We start from the raw sequence: 15,252 nt of genomic DNA, 5'->3' as shown, positions 1-15,252 counted from the left end.
ACCGGGGTTCGATTCCCCGGCCGGGTGGAGATATTTGGGTGTGTCTCCTTTCACGTGTAGCCCTTGTTCACCTAGCAGTGAGTAGGTACGGGATGTAAATCGAGGAGTTGTGACCTTGTTGTCCCGGTGTGTGGTGTGTGCCTGGTCTCAGGCCTATCCGAAGATCGGAATTAATGAGCTCTGAGCTCGTTCCGTAAGTAACGTCTGGCTGTCTCGTCAGAGACTGCAGCAGATCAAACAGTGAAACACACACACACACACACACACACACACACACACACCGCGTAGTGTAGTGGTTTAGGTACGTTTTGCATGCAGCGATCGTTGCGATGATCGCCCTGCGATCATCGCCCAGCGATCATCGCGGACCACTAATTACATGTATTCCTATGGGGCTGTTTTGCAACGAGCGATCATCGCTACAGTCGCGAGCGATCATCGCTGGCATAGGAATACATGTAATTAGTGGTCCGCGATGATCGCTGGGCGATCATCGCAACGATCGCTGCATGCAAAACGTACCTTTAGCACGCTCGACTCACAATCGAGAGTGCCGGTTTCAAATCCCGGTAAGCGGCGAGGCAAATGGGTAAGCTTCTTAATGTGTGGCCCCTGTTCACCTAGCAGTAAATAGGTACGGGATGTAACTCGAGGGGTTGTGGCCTCGCTTTCCCGGTGTGTGTTGTGTGTTGATGTGGTCCCAGTCCTACCCGAAGATCGGTCTATGAGCTCTGAGCTCGCTCCGTAATGGGGAAGACTGGCTGGGTGACCAGCAGACGACCGAGGTGAATAATACACACACATTCTACCAGTCCCTTCAACACCTTACGTGGGGGACAGCATCACCCTCCCCGGCACTCCCAAGGCTCCTGTCACTGTCCCTGCAGACACCACTACGCAGAAGAAAGGAAAATTTTCACTGGCTATTCTCTTACAAGCCTCGCCTCGCCTCACCGCAGCTAGCTTGTTCAGTCCACCTCTCCTAGCCATATTTATCGTTCTACATCTCGGACATCCCACCTCACAGCGCCACCCACGTCCTTCATCACGCCCGCCAGTCATCCCACACCCACGCCAAAGCACCAAAACACACCCAGGTCAGATAGTTTTCACGCTAAGGCAGATAATACAAACACTTCTTCCGCCGCTTTCGTCGCCATGCGCTACCTCTCAGCCACACACACCACATGCTCACCTTTCAGTCTTCATCCTCGAGTATTTTCGCCATCCTCCCTCGGAGCAACTCCCACGCCCGTCAGCTCACGCGCCAGGCATCCCACACACGCGCCAAGGCACCAGAAGATGTCCAAATCACACGGTTTTCGCGATAAAGCACAAAATACAAACACTTTTTCTTCGCAACCTCCCCGCCGCTATGTGCAGTCTCCAGGCTTGAGGGGAACATATCACGTGACCATCAACAGTCCGTGGCCGCGCAGGTGTTTCGTCACGGTAGTTATGACGCCTTGCTGCTGATTGGCTGCTGATGACGTGATGGCAAAGGGCGCTTGTTTCGATTTTAATTAGTGTATTTGTGTTATTCGTTTATTTTCCCGTTTTTTTTTTTTTTATGTATATTTGTTGAGTTACTTAGGTATTGTTATGTTACTACAAAATTTACACACACACTAGCATCACTAACACCACCGCCACGACTTTCCATGCCTTCCTCCCTCCTCCTTGCTCTCTCTCTCTCTCTCTCTCTCTCTCTCTGGTGTTCAACTATGGTTACTAGTTACTACTACTACTACCTACTACTACTACCACTACTACTACTACTACTACTACTACTACTACTACTACTACTACTACTACTACAATTACTACTACACGTTAAACACACACACACACACACACACACACACACACACACACACACTAATAGGGAGAGTCTCATTCCTGGCACGTTCTTTAATTAGTGTAACTGAATAAAGACGATAATTCATGTTGTCCTCAGCTAAACTCATTACACTCACAACCCAAGAAGAACAGCAACAAGAACAACAAGAACAACAAGAACAAGAAGGAAAATAACAGCAAAAACAACAACAAAAAGAAGAACAAGGAGTAAAAGAATAAGAAGGAGAATAACAACAACAACACTAACAAGAAGAACAAAAACAATAAGAACAAGGACAATGACAATAACAATAATAACAACAACAACAACAACAACCAGCCAGTCAGCCATCCACTTCTTCCACTCAGACAGTCAGCAAATTCTTCAACCAGCCAGTTAGTCAGTCAACCCATCATCTTTTCATTCAGCCATCAAACCACTCTACCAGTAAGCCACTCAGCCACTCAGCCAATCAGCCACCTGACCAGCCACTTAGGTCTTAGATAACAAGTCAGTAAGTCAGTCAGTCAGTCTATCAACTCACCAGACAGTCAGTCAGTCGAAAATTCATCCACCCAGCCAGCCAGCCAGCCAGCAACCTAGCCATTCATCCAGCCACCTAGCCATCTACCCAGCCAGCCAGCCACCCAGCCAGCCAGCCACCTAGCTAGTCACCAAGACAGCCAGCCACCCAGCCAGCCATCCACCTAGCCAGCCACCTAGCCAGCAGCCCAGCCAGCCGCCCAGCCAGCCAGCCACCTAGCCAGCCACCAAGCCAATCAGCCACCCAGCCAGCCAGCCACCTAGCCAGCCACCTAGCCAGCCAGCCACCCTGCCAGCCACCTAGCCAGCCAGTCAGCCAACCAGCCACCCAGTCAGCCAGCCAACCACCCAACCCGCCAGCCAGCCAGCCACCCAGCCAGCCAGCCACACAGCCAGCCACCTAGCCAGCCAGCCAGCCACCTAGCCAACCAGCCACCCAGCCAGCCACCCAGCCACCCAGCCACCCAGCCAGCCAGCCCGCCAGCCCGCCAGCCACCCAGCCAACCAGCCACCAAGCCAGCCACCCAGCCAGCCATCTAGCCAGCCAGCCAAACAGCCAAACAGCCACCTAGCCAGCCAGCCACACAGACAACCAGCCAGCCACCCAGCCAGCCACCAAGCCAGCCAGCCACCCAGCCAGCCACCTAGCCAGCCAGCCAGCCAAACAGCCAGCCAGCCACCTAGCCAGCAACCCAGCCAGCCAGCCAGCCAGCCAGCCAACCAGTCAGCCACCCAGCCAGCCAGCCAAACAGCCAGCCAGCCAAACAGCCAGCCAGCCACCTAGCCAGCCACCCACCCAGCCAGCCAGCCAGCCAGCTACCCAGCCAGCCACCTAGCCAGCCAGCCAAACAGCCAGCAAGCCATCTAACCAGCAACCCAGCCAGCCAGCCACCCAGCCAGCCAACCAGACACCCAGCCACCCAGCCACCCAGCCAGCCATCTAGCCAGCCAGCCAAACAGCCAGCCAGCCACCTAGCCAGACAGCCACACAGCCAACCAGCCAGCCAAACACCCAGCCACCCAGCCAGCCACACAGCCAACCAGCCAGCCACCCAGCCAGCCAGACATCCAGCCAGCCACCCAGACAGCCACCCAGCCAGCCACCTAGCCAGCCAGCCACCCAGCCAGCCACCCAGCCAGCCACCTAGCCAGCCAGCTAAACAGCCAGCCAGCCATACAGCCAACCAGACAGCCAACCACCCAGACACTCAGCCAGCCACACAGCCAATCAGCCAGCTAGCCAGCCAGCCAGCCAGCCAGCCAGCCACCCAGCCAGCCAGCCAGCCAGCCAGCCACCCAGCCACCCAGCCAGCCAACCACCCAGCCAGCCACCCAGCCAACCAGCCAGCCACCCAGCCAGCCACCCACCCAGCCACCCAGCCAGCCACCCCGCAACCCAGCCAGCCACACAGCCAACCAGGCAGCCACCCACCCAGCCAGCCAGCCATCCACCCAGCCACCACCCAGCCACCCAGCCAGCCACCCAGCCACCCAAACACCCAGCCACCCAGCCACCCAGTCACCCAGCCAGCCACCCAGCCACCCAGCCACCCAGCCAGCCAGCCACCCACCCAGCCAGCCAGGCAGCGAGCCAGCCATCCAGCCACCCAGCCAGCCACCCAGCCAGCAACGCAGCCAGCCAGCCACCCAGCCAGCCAGCCAGCCACACAAAAAAGTGTTTAACAATCTCACACAGAAAAAAGAAGAGCATTAGAAAAAAAATAAGGAAATTTTTTTATTTAGACCATTTCTTTTTATCAGGTCCCCCTTGAGTATGCTTCCCTCTCTCTCTCTCTCTCTCTCTCTCTCTCTCTCTCTCTCTCTCTCTCTCTCTCTCTCTCTCTCAAGCAGGCAAGCAAGCACAGTAAAAATCCGGCAAGTGTCTCCGCCATTGAAGCTGGAACGTGACTGGGAAGAATGAAGCACGTTTGGAAAAATGTGTAGAGAATGTGCATTAATAATAAAGAAGGAGAGGAGAGCATTACAGCGAGAGTGGGAGAGCAGGAGGAGGACAAGGAAGATGAAGAGGAGGAGGAGAAGGAGGAGGAGGAGGAGAAGAAAGAGTAGTAAGAATAGTAGTAGGAGTAATAATAATAGTAGTAAGATAAATTGTGACTGAAAAAATTCTCTCTCTCTCTCTCTCTCTCTCTCTCTCTCTCTCTCTCTCTCTCTCTCTCTCTCTCTCAAGGCATTACGTTCTTTGTCTGTGCTGTAATTTTAGTAATGCGTGAGACTCATTAGAAGATGGGAGTCAGGAGAGAGGGAGGGAGGAGAAAGAGAGGGAGGGAGGGAGGAAGAGGAGAGAGAGAGAGAGAGAGAGAGAGAGAGAGAGAGAGAGAGAGAGAGAGAGAGAGAGGGGAGAGGGGGAGATGAAGGGAGGTGTACTAAACAATCTGTCCTTCCCACTCCCCTAACTCCCTTCCCTCCACCTGACGTGCCTCATTCTCTCTCTCTCTCTCTCTCTCTCTCTCTCTCTCTCTCTCTCTCTCTCTCTCTCTCTCTCTCTTTTGCCTTACTCCTTCTCTTCTTCCTTTCCTCCCTCCTTCTCTCTCTCTCCCTCTTCCGCTCTTATTTCTCTTTCTCTCTCTGCATTCCTCCATACCTCGTCCTTACACACACACACACACACACACACACACACACACACACACACACACAGTCTATGCTCTGAGCTCGCTCCGTAATGGGGAAGACTGGCTGGGGTGACCAGCAGACGACCGAGGTGAATCACACACACACACACACACACACACACACACACACACACACACACATACATGTAAAAGTAAGTTAATGTATTCATGAACGCCGAGTTTCACAAAATATTAAGAGAATCGAAGTGTTGTCTTAGTTGCGTTACCTTTAGAGTATTCGATATAATCATTTTGCTCTTTTTTTTTCATTTTGCACGTGTGTTTTTGTTTATTCATGCTTCATTCAATCAGCCATTACTGTAAACCATTCCAGTGTTGCTCTAGTGACTTGATATGAACCCACATCCAGTTAATATTATTTTTCTTTCTTTCTCTAGTCTTTGTATTGTTGTCACTAAAAATTTCATCCAATCTAATCTAATTTATAGTTGTCAAGCCTGGCTATCGGAAACTCCACGAATGATCGAAGGCTTTCATGTTCAGTATGTTAGAGTGATTAGGATCCTTCACTAAAGCGTTGTCCACAGGTAAAAGATGGTGGTACATTTGATTCTTTTTGCATATTTCTTCTTCTACTGAGTTAAAATCCATTGTGTTATTTTGGATGAGGTATTTTCGTGTACTTTGCATCTTTGTGGAAATGTCCTTTTAATATTACAGTAAGGATTCCTTTCTTGTGATCGTACACTTCACTGTATCTCTTTACAGGTACATAAACACCTTCTGTGTTTATGTACATGTGTGTTCATGTAACTCCTCTCAGCAGAGATGCTCTCCTGTAGGGATTCACATGGCACATTGAACCCCAACCCTCGCCGCCACGCCCCAGTCTTGCCGCTGCTGACCCGCCGCCCTGCAACTCTTCCCGCCACGCTAAGTCTCCTTCACTATGTACGTAAAGTTTACCAGCCAAGCCTTCTTAATAGGATTTCCCCTAAGCACGCCGCGGGAAACACCGAAAAAATATTCAACGGGATGGGATGTTTTTTCTTTCTTTCTTTTTCTCTCTGTCATAATAGTGTGTTTCTTTTCACTCAGTAGAAAGAAAAGATTGTGTACGAGTTATATATACATTTTTCAACTTAACATGGTGAGACCTTTTATTTTATTACAGTTACACTGCGAGTGCTTTTATACTAATAAATTTTACTGAAAAATAACACGTCAAAGTGTGTGTGTGTATGTATGTATATATATATATATATATATATATATATATATATATATATATATATATATATATATATATATATATATATATATATATATATATATATATATATATATATATATATATATATATATATATATATATATATATATATATATATATATATATATCGTTCAGAGAAAAGTTAAACCACCAAGACACAGTAACTGACGAAAGAGAGAGAGAGAGAGAGAGAGAGAGAGAGAGAGAGAGAGAGAGAGAGAGAGAGAGAGAGAGCCACGCGCGCTTTGGGGTCCAAGGGGTCTCCAAGCTCACGGGTTTGAATCCTGGTCACGGTCGGAGTGTAGGTAGGGTTTCCTTACTCGAGGGTAACGGTCCCCTAGCGGGTGGGTTTTCAGATAGGCTGTGGTAGTTGTCGTAAAGCAAGGGTAGCATGGAGACACCTGAGTCCATTATGAAAGTGTATTTACGGTAGCACAATACACAACAAGTGTAAACCGAGCGAAACGAGAGGCAGGAGGCGTAACGTGTCAGTCTCTGGCGGCGGCGAGCGAGGACTGAGGGGAAAGACGTGACGTCAGACAGAAAGGGAGTATGGGAAAAACAAAGGACATGCTAACATAAGGCGGTACCTAAAGAAGATACCTCCTTTAGCCCAGAAATTCCTGTGAAAAGCCCACATGGTATAAATAAAAATAAAAATACAAGAGATTACTTACGTTTTTAGCAATTTCACTGTCGTACTCGTCCAGTGTTTGCTCACATATAGGAAAAAAAAAGAAAGGGTATTTTTTTTTCATTTATGGACTATAGAACCACGTAAGAGACGGGTGTACGAAAATAGGTTTGGAACACGTTTGCTTATCAAAAGAATCAAAGTGAAAGAGAGTGGCAGATAATTCAGCAACTGACTGCTGGCTGTGCTGCGCGTTACTGCAAGCCCAGGCGGGAACAGAATACATAACTAAGCCGCCAAAACCCTCAGGACAGATTAAACAAACAGCGCTCACGGTATACAAAATTTCTCACCTCATGCATCACGGCTTGTCGAGGGGAAGAGATTTATGCGCCAACCTTTCTTCTTTCCTCTCCATTTTACACACAAATAGAGGCAAGAACTACAAAACGTTAATCTCAAAAAGTAAAAGTATCGCAGTGAACAAAGCTGCACGTATGAACGCTGATGGAAGTAAAGCAGAATATGTTAACGGTGGAAACACACTGACGTGAAGGACTACTGTGTGCTTGTCTGCTAAGTGTTTCTGTACCGAGGAACTCCATATAGCGCAGTTTTGGGTCCGCATTACTAAGACAAGCGCTTCGGGTCTCAATCTCCTCTATTCCAGGCGACGGTGGAAGTTATCAGAGTTCTTCAGGGGCTTCCACTAGAACCAAAAATAAATAGATGAATGAATGGATAGAAATAAAAACACGTGTAACAATTCAAATAGAGCTTTCTCAAAATAGTGGAGGCAATACTGAGCAAAGATTTTTTTTGTTTTTCAGAACATGGTTCTTACTCGCACGTGACGTTATCTCTGATGTTTTCTACATAAGTATATCAGAGTAATCAGACCGTGTGGCCTAATGGATAAGGCGTCGGACTTCGGATCCGAAGATTGCAGGTTCGAGTCCTGTCACGGTCGATGATATGAATTTTGGTTGCTTTTAATTTTCTCTTCAGTCTCAGGTCAGAGTTTCTACTGAGCAGATGAGTCTCTAAGTGAGCTGGTGACCTCGTACGATCCCTAACTTTAGGAGAGCAGATTGTGAGGGATTAAAAAGACATGTAGTACCTCCAAGGAGATGACTGACAATGGACAGAGAGGATGGGCAGGTGACATTCAGGACAGATGAGTGAGCTGTGACGGCGAAGGGAGGGGTCTATTGGCGAGAAACGGCAGGATGAGTAGGGAGCGAGTCTGGCGGTAAGATATGTTGTGTTAGGGAGTCAGATGATGTTGAGGCAGAATATAGAACTATTAGAACTTAGAGGGTACAGGGGATGACGGGTATTCCTATTGAAACAAACTGAAGGTATTAAATTCACATTCCTCAGAGAGACGTAGGTTAAAAGGTGACCTGATAAGTCTTTAAGCCTCCTGGTGAAAGGATTATAAGGTAATACAGTGTTTCAAGCATAACAAATATTTCTTCTTAACACCCTCTCTGGTTATTACATAAAAAAAAAATCTTGGATGAAGGAAACTATCTGTATACCACTGAAGACAGGCAGACCAGACTAACACATCACAGTATTGGTTGTTGCGAATTACAGATGGACTGACAAATATGACTCAAATGCTGTAATACTTTATAATGTTTTTATCGTGAGGCTTAAGACAGACACGTGGCAGGTTGTTTACATTATTATCATTATTGTCATTATCATTCATTTTTTCCGACTACTTTGCTGGGAAGCTTAAGAGAGACATGTGGCAGGGTGCTGTGAGATTATTGTTCATTTCTTCTCCTTTTTCATTTCAATAGAAAGTTTAAGATGGGCACGTGGTTTCTTATTTACATCCCTTTTTTTACAACGAGGCACAGAAGAGGCTGAGTAACCGAAGCAGAGCAGCAGAGGAGGCATCGGCGGTGTCCACGAAGGAGAATGATGAGCAAAGCTTGTAATAGTTTTCTGGGGGTGGCTGAGATGGGGCGCCGCGGGTGATGGATGTGTGTAAAGAAACAGTGGGGCGGGGAGCGAGGGAAGAGAGGGGAGAGATGTAGATGGGAAGGGGGAGGAAATGGATCGAGGGTGGAAGAGTTGATAGGGAGGGATATGTACTTGCAGATGGAAAGGGGGAAGAGAGAGGAAGAGAGAGATAGGGAATGAAAAACCTGGGAGAGAAGGATGGGTAGTGAAGAATGACTAAGATTGTGAACGGATGAACTGAGCGTGTCTGGGATAAGAGCAAGTATGTGACAGGTTAATCTAAAGTTACAGTACACCGTCACAATTGAGTCACGATGGGCGGGAACGTAACACCACACACAGATGGAATAAGATAGTTTGAATGTGAGCTGATGTAATGCAATGCCTTGTAATCACAATAGTCGATGTTACCATGCATTACAGCATGCTATAATGGTGCACACACACACACACACACACACACACACACACACACACACACACAATTAGTATAGCCACGTACGTTAAAATCACACAACAGTTTACCCTCACAACCTGCCTCGCCAAACGAAGGCATAAATCCCCTGCTCCCTTCCCCAACAGACACCCCACCGCCTCCCTGCCACGCTGCCGCCTATGTACGAGAATAGTGTACTATACGTATGGGCCTCTCCACTCCCACTGCCCCATAACACATGTATCCCTGTTCGTCCATACACAACGCCCAAGATAATCCTCAACAAATTATCTGAACAGTTTTATGTTAAGCGGCTTAGTTTGCATGTATGGTTAATTTTATTATAAGTATCGCCCAGTGAAAGATTTACAGCTTATTGTATTGGTCACAATAAAGTTGTATTATATATATATATATATATATATATATATATATATATATATATATATATATATATATATATATATATATATATATATATATATCGTGAAATCAGAGAGGAACTAATTCGGATCTGGGGTGGGTCCTGCACGCACGGCCGCTCCCTATCAGTTGTATCAGCGCCGCCTCGTCCTCAGCTATCTTATCCAAGTATTGACAAAATCCGCAGGAAGGTCTGCTCATCCAATACATCGAAATGAGACAAATAAATCCAAACCTATAATAGATGGCCAAGATGCGACACCCCTTCCTTCCCACACTCCCCTCTCCCACTCTCCCACTCCCTGCCTGCCTGCCTTTCATTTACTTTTTTTTTTTTTTCTGTATAAATAAATCGTGGGATGGCGAATATTTCTTGTTGTCAGTGAAATCTATTGGCCTTTGGAGAAAAAACGAGACAGGTAAGTTGAAGAAAACAACGACGAGCACCGCGAAGACTTACAGAGCGTGTGTGTGTGTGTGTGTGTGTGTGTGTGTGTGTGTGTGTAATTCACCACGGTCGCCCGCTGGTCACCCAGCCAGTCTTCCCCATTACGGAGCGAGCTCAGAGCTCATAGACCGATCTCCGGGTAGGACTGAGACCACAACACACACTCCACACACCGAGAAAACGAGGCCACAACCCCTCGAGTTACATCCGTACCTATTTACTGCTAGGTGAACAGGGGCTACACATTAAGAGGCTTGCCTATTTGCCTCGCCGCGCCGGGACTCGAACCCGGACCCTCTTGATTGTGAGTCGAGCGTGCTAACCACTACACTAAACGGTGTGTAATTCACCTCGGTCGCCTGCTGGTCACCCAGCCAGTCTTCCCCATTACGGAGCGAGCTCAGAGCTCATAGACCGATCTTCGGGTAGGACTGAGACCACATCAACACACAACACACACCGGGAAAGCGAGGCCACAACCCCTTGAGTTACATCCCGTACCTATTTACTGCTAGGTGAACAGGGACCACACATTAAGAGGCTCGCCCATATTCCTCCCCGCTCGCGGGATTCGAACCCGTGCCTTCTCGGTCGTGATCCGAGCGTGCTAACCACTACACTACGCGGTGTGTGTGTGTGTGTGTGTGTGTGTGTGTGTGTGTGTGTGTGTGTGTATTTACCTAGTTGTAGTTTTACAGGGATTGGGCTTTATGCCCTTTTCCAATCTTACTTTAAAAGTATGCACACTCGTTGCAAACACTACTTCTTCATTTAAAATGTTCCACGTCTCAATACATCTTTGCGGGAAACTATATTTTTGTATGTGTGTAGGTTTCTCCTTCATTTAGAGAAAGATTGAGGGAGCAAGCAAACCACAGCGAAAGACGGAGTACAAACTTATCCACCTCAAGACCACTGAACTGTTACTTCGTCTCTAGTTTCCCTTCAGAGACGGACACACAGATGGGCAAAAAGTCGACATGTATTGAAGGAAAGAAGACAAGAAGGACACACAACTCACAATGGAAGAGAATACAGGGAATCATTTGGTTTACCCCTGACCATCACAGAACCACTATATGATATTGAGTTTTCCTACAGAGACAGATATAAAGATAGATTAAAGGCGACAGATAGACAGACACAGACAGGCACACACACACAGATAAGCAGAAAAACGTACAGGCAGACAGGCAGCTTGATAACAGACACAGCTGTGCATATATGGATAAATATACCAATAACAGAAATAATTGAAAGAAAGGTCACGTATTAGTGCACCGCCATCGTCCCTAAAAGAATTAATCAAATAATAAATAGAAAAAATATATTCGCAAACAGATAGATAAAAACATACACGCATACATACACACATACACACAAACACAAAATACAAATCCAAACACTATAGGTTGCCGCTGACCACCTATCTCTCTCTCTCTCTCTCTCTCTCTCTCTCTCTCTCTCTCTCTCTCTCCGGCATTTGGAACCTAGGTGTCATCAATGCTCGCAGCGGGTGGATGGGGAATTGATTGAAGGGGCTCCTGTATACATACACACACACACACACACACACACACACACGTAACGCAACATGCAATTTCTCTTCAGTTTGTCATTTAGTTTTATTTGCCTTTACTCGTCTTTTCTTTCTTTTTTTCCTTTATTTTCCTTCTATACTTTTTTTTTTTGTTTCATTTTTTATTTTCAGGTGTGAGTAAGTGTGGGTAGGAAGTATTGTTGCCTTACCAGGTGTCTACATCGCACACCTTTACCAGCAGCTTGCCAAATGAAGGAGTGACAGATGAGTCGAGAAGCTGCAGCAACCAGGCCGCATCACACAGTACTCTGCTTGGCGTTATGTTCAACACGAGGTCTGCATTTATACATAGTGCATCTCTGAAGCCAGTTTCCTCTTCAAAATTCACCAGTCTTATTTTCTCAATGTCAGATGCAAATAAAACAAAGACAGTCGCTACTTTCTACGATATCCGCTGCAACACTGAGAGGTTCAGTGAGCTTGTGAGCGTATTCTGTCTCAGACTATCCTCAGGTCTGGTGGATGTTCTTGCGAATCTTACGTTTGTGCAAAACTCTGAACACGGATGTATGCAACACGCCTCAAGTCTCTCAGAGCTCCTTAGCATATGATTACAGTGTATGCACGGCTTTCATCATGTAATCCAAGAAAACACACTTTCCAGAGTGAACAAACAATTCCGTAAGAAAAGTTAATCAATATTCTTGCGTTGACAAATAATGTTGCCGGGAGTCTTCGCGCACCTACGAATCTAACTTTGTGCAAGCAATACTCACTACAGGCAACTTTGGTATAAATCAGTTATTTGTTGAATAGCTTGAGAGAGAGAGAGAGAGAGAGAGAGAGAGAGAGAGAGAGAGAGAGAGAGAGAGAGAAAGCTACGCCACTGACCTGCCATGTAGTGCACTCTCCTAATTGTCACGTAGTACGTCCTTCCTATCTCCTTACTCATTCCAGACAGCATGAATTATTCATTTACCACGTACACAACACATCTCCCATGTTTTGTTCATCCATTCCTTAAACCACCACCGCCACTCCTCATCCACCTTTCTCATTCCTGTGGTCCTCTCAGGAGACGCCGAAGTTTCCCTCCCTCCTCCTTCGTTAGTCGCGACAAAACTCTTCAAATAAAAGTTTTCTCTGCGAGTAATTTAAGTTTATTACCACACTCGATATTATTAAGTGTTACGCCAGCCGGCGCCGCCTTCGCCAGTAAGGACGCCTCAATGTGTGTGTGTGTGTGTGTGTGTGTGTGTGTGTGTGTGTGTGTGTGATAATAAAGCCTTCAAGCGTACATGTACGATTATGTATAAATGTAGTTATGTCTAAGCAGTACGCAACCAACTTTAATATCTTCCTTTCCTTTCATCTCCCTTTAATACTTCGTGCCTATTTTTCATTAGCAGTTTTCCCATCATACCACCACCACCACCACCGACAGCAACAATTGTGACGGTCCAAGCCGGAATAGGGGTGATCAGTCGTTTCATCACTAGAAAGGAACTGTTTAGACTGTATACGTGTCAATTCAGGCAGACCCAATTTCTAAGAATCCCTTAATTTAAACAAAATATGCTACTCACCAAGCGGGTATGGGTGGCCGAACTGTCCATTGATGAACCTCCGTCCTGAGTCCGCAAACATTTCCCACATCACTGGAGGCTTCTACTTGTATAGACAGGCAATGCTGCAACAAGTGGCATGCGATCTTGTCACACGAGATGGCACACGGAGTCACACAAGCTCGTCACACCACTATTTTACTCTTTGGAACCCCTCCATCCTGTATCTAAACAAGATTAATTTTCCTGTCACGTCTCTGTTTTCCTTCCAAGAGTACAGTACACTGGTCCCAGAGGGTTTTAAAGGGGTCTCTGAATCCCCTTTCCTTTCTCAGGCCACCGCCATGTGGAAATGCTTTGTATTTTCATTATATTTCAGTGTCCTTCCCTCCTCAGGCAACTGTCACGTGATGCTGTCACATAATTCACTCTACTTCCCTTCTCAGGCCATTGTCATGTGTTAATGTCACCTGTAGCTTCATATTTCTTCTTTTGGTCTTGGTGTTACCGGGCTGCTACGATCCCTTGAATATCCGCTTCTCCTTGTAACCTCTGAATGGCTTCGTCAGTTCGATCACCAGTCGGGAGAGATTCTCATCTGTGACCGCCATTACACCTGCAGACACGAACCTCTCCCGAGATATTTTCCCTTCTCGGCACGCTGCAAAACCCTAAGATATGGTTTGACCAGTGATGGTGTAGGCCTACATTACAGTAGATTGAACTAAGACTTGGACATACATTACTGTTGTTGAAACCTTACACAATAATAGTAATAGTAACAATAATAATAACAATAATAATAATAATAATAATAATAATAATAATAATAATAATAATAATAATAATAATAATGAAATAATAAAGATGACAATAATAATAATAATAATAATCATAATAATATTAATAATAATAATAATAATAATAATAATAATAATAATAATAATAATAATAATAATATAAAAATAATAATAATAATAATAATAATAATAATAATAATAATAATAATAATAATAATAATAATAATGATGATAATAATAATAATAATAATAATAATAATAATAATAATAATAATAATAATAGTAAAACAATTTCCCCAGGGGCAAGCATACCTCTTACATGCAGAATTTAATCTGAAAAGGGAAAAATTAATAAAGAGCAAAACAAAGGGGTCCAATTTAGAGGAAGTAAAAGGTAATCACTCTGACAGAAAAAGAAAAAAATACTCCAATGAAAATATCAACAGCATATGAAATTAAAATATAGCCATCATAAGAATTTAGCTTTGCCATTACACAGGCATTCATATTTCATTCACTCACATTTTTACATAAAGCCATCACCATTTCATAAATTTCTTTGATTTTTTTTATGCAAAGAAATATAGATATATTTACATCAATTTAGTCTATTATGTCATCCATATTTACACACACACACAAACACACTTATAAATACTGTTGTTGTTCATATTCTATACAAGTTTCTCACTTTTCAATGTTCTACATAAATTTTCTATCACCTGCATTTACTCCATCTTGTGTGAGTCTACTATCAGTAGCATCCTATGGAGGTACAGGTTGTTCTCGTGCTCATACTTTCTCCTCTCAAAGCTCAAAGCCTCTTGCTATATCCCCATAACATGACGCCTCACATGAATCACAGAGGATCTTGTATACAACACTCCTGTTACTGGCTGCCCTGTCAGTTTCCTTGACAATGTCCCCAGTGCATCATCCTGATTTTTATTCATATTCTTGTCAAGGATTCTGTCAATGAAGTGTATGTATAATCACATAGTACATCTCTGAGATGATGGATCTACTCAATGACACCTTGACACATGAAAAACAGGAGTGGCAATGCAGAAAAGAAGGCAGAAAGACTGAAGATGAGGAATATCTTATCTAGGAGTGCAGAATGCATGCATCTTCTCAGTCTCCTGGAAGAGGCCCTGAGGTCACCAAGGATGAAGG

At 45.3% G+C, this 15,252-nt stretch overlaps 1 long non-coding RNA gene and 1 other non-coding gene across 3 annotated transcripts in view; one reads left to right on the top strand and one right to left on the bottom strand.

The window, feature by feature from the left end:
• LOC123520202 overlaps positions 1 to 1,366 on the bottom strand; it is a 257,753-nt gene extending 256,387 nt beyond the window's left edge. For both annotated transcript variants that reach the window (XR_006679195.1, XR_006679196.1), the window contains exon 1: positions 1,196 to 1,366. This is a non-coding gene — a long non-coding RNA (uncharacterized LOC123520202). The remainder of the gene's footprint in view (positions 1 to 1,195) is intronic.
• Positions 1,367 to 7,781: 6,415 nt separating this feature from the next.
• Trnar-ucg lies at positions 7,782 to 7,854 on the top strand. The gene has a single exon. It is a non-coding gene; the product is annotated as a tRNA-Arg (tRNA).
• Positions 7,855 to 15,252: the final 7,398 nt, after the last annotated feature.

The sequence above is a fragment of the Portunus trituberculatus genome, chromosome 46 (assembly GCF_017591435.1).
Source record: "Portunus trituberculatus isolate SZX2019 chromosome 46, ASM1759143v1, whole genome shotgun sequence".
Lineage (NCBI taxonomy): Eukaryota > Metazoa > Arthropoda > Malacostraca > Decapoda > Portunidae > Portunus > Portunus trituberculatus.
This window is presented reverse-complemented; position numbering and strand designations above follow the sequence as displayed.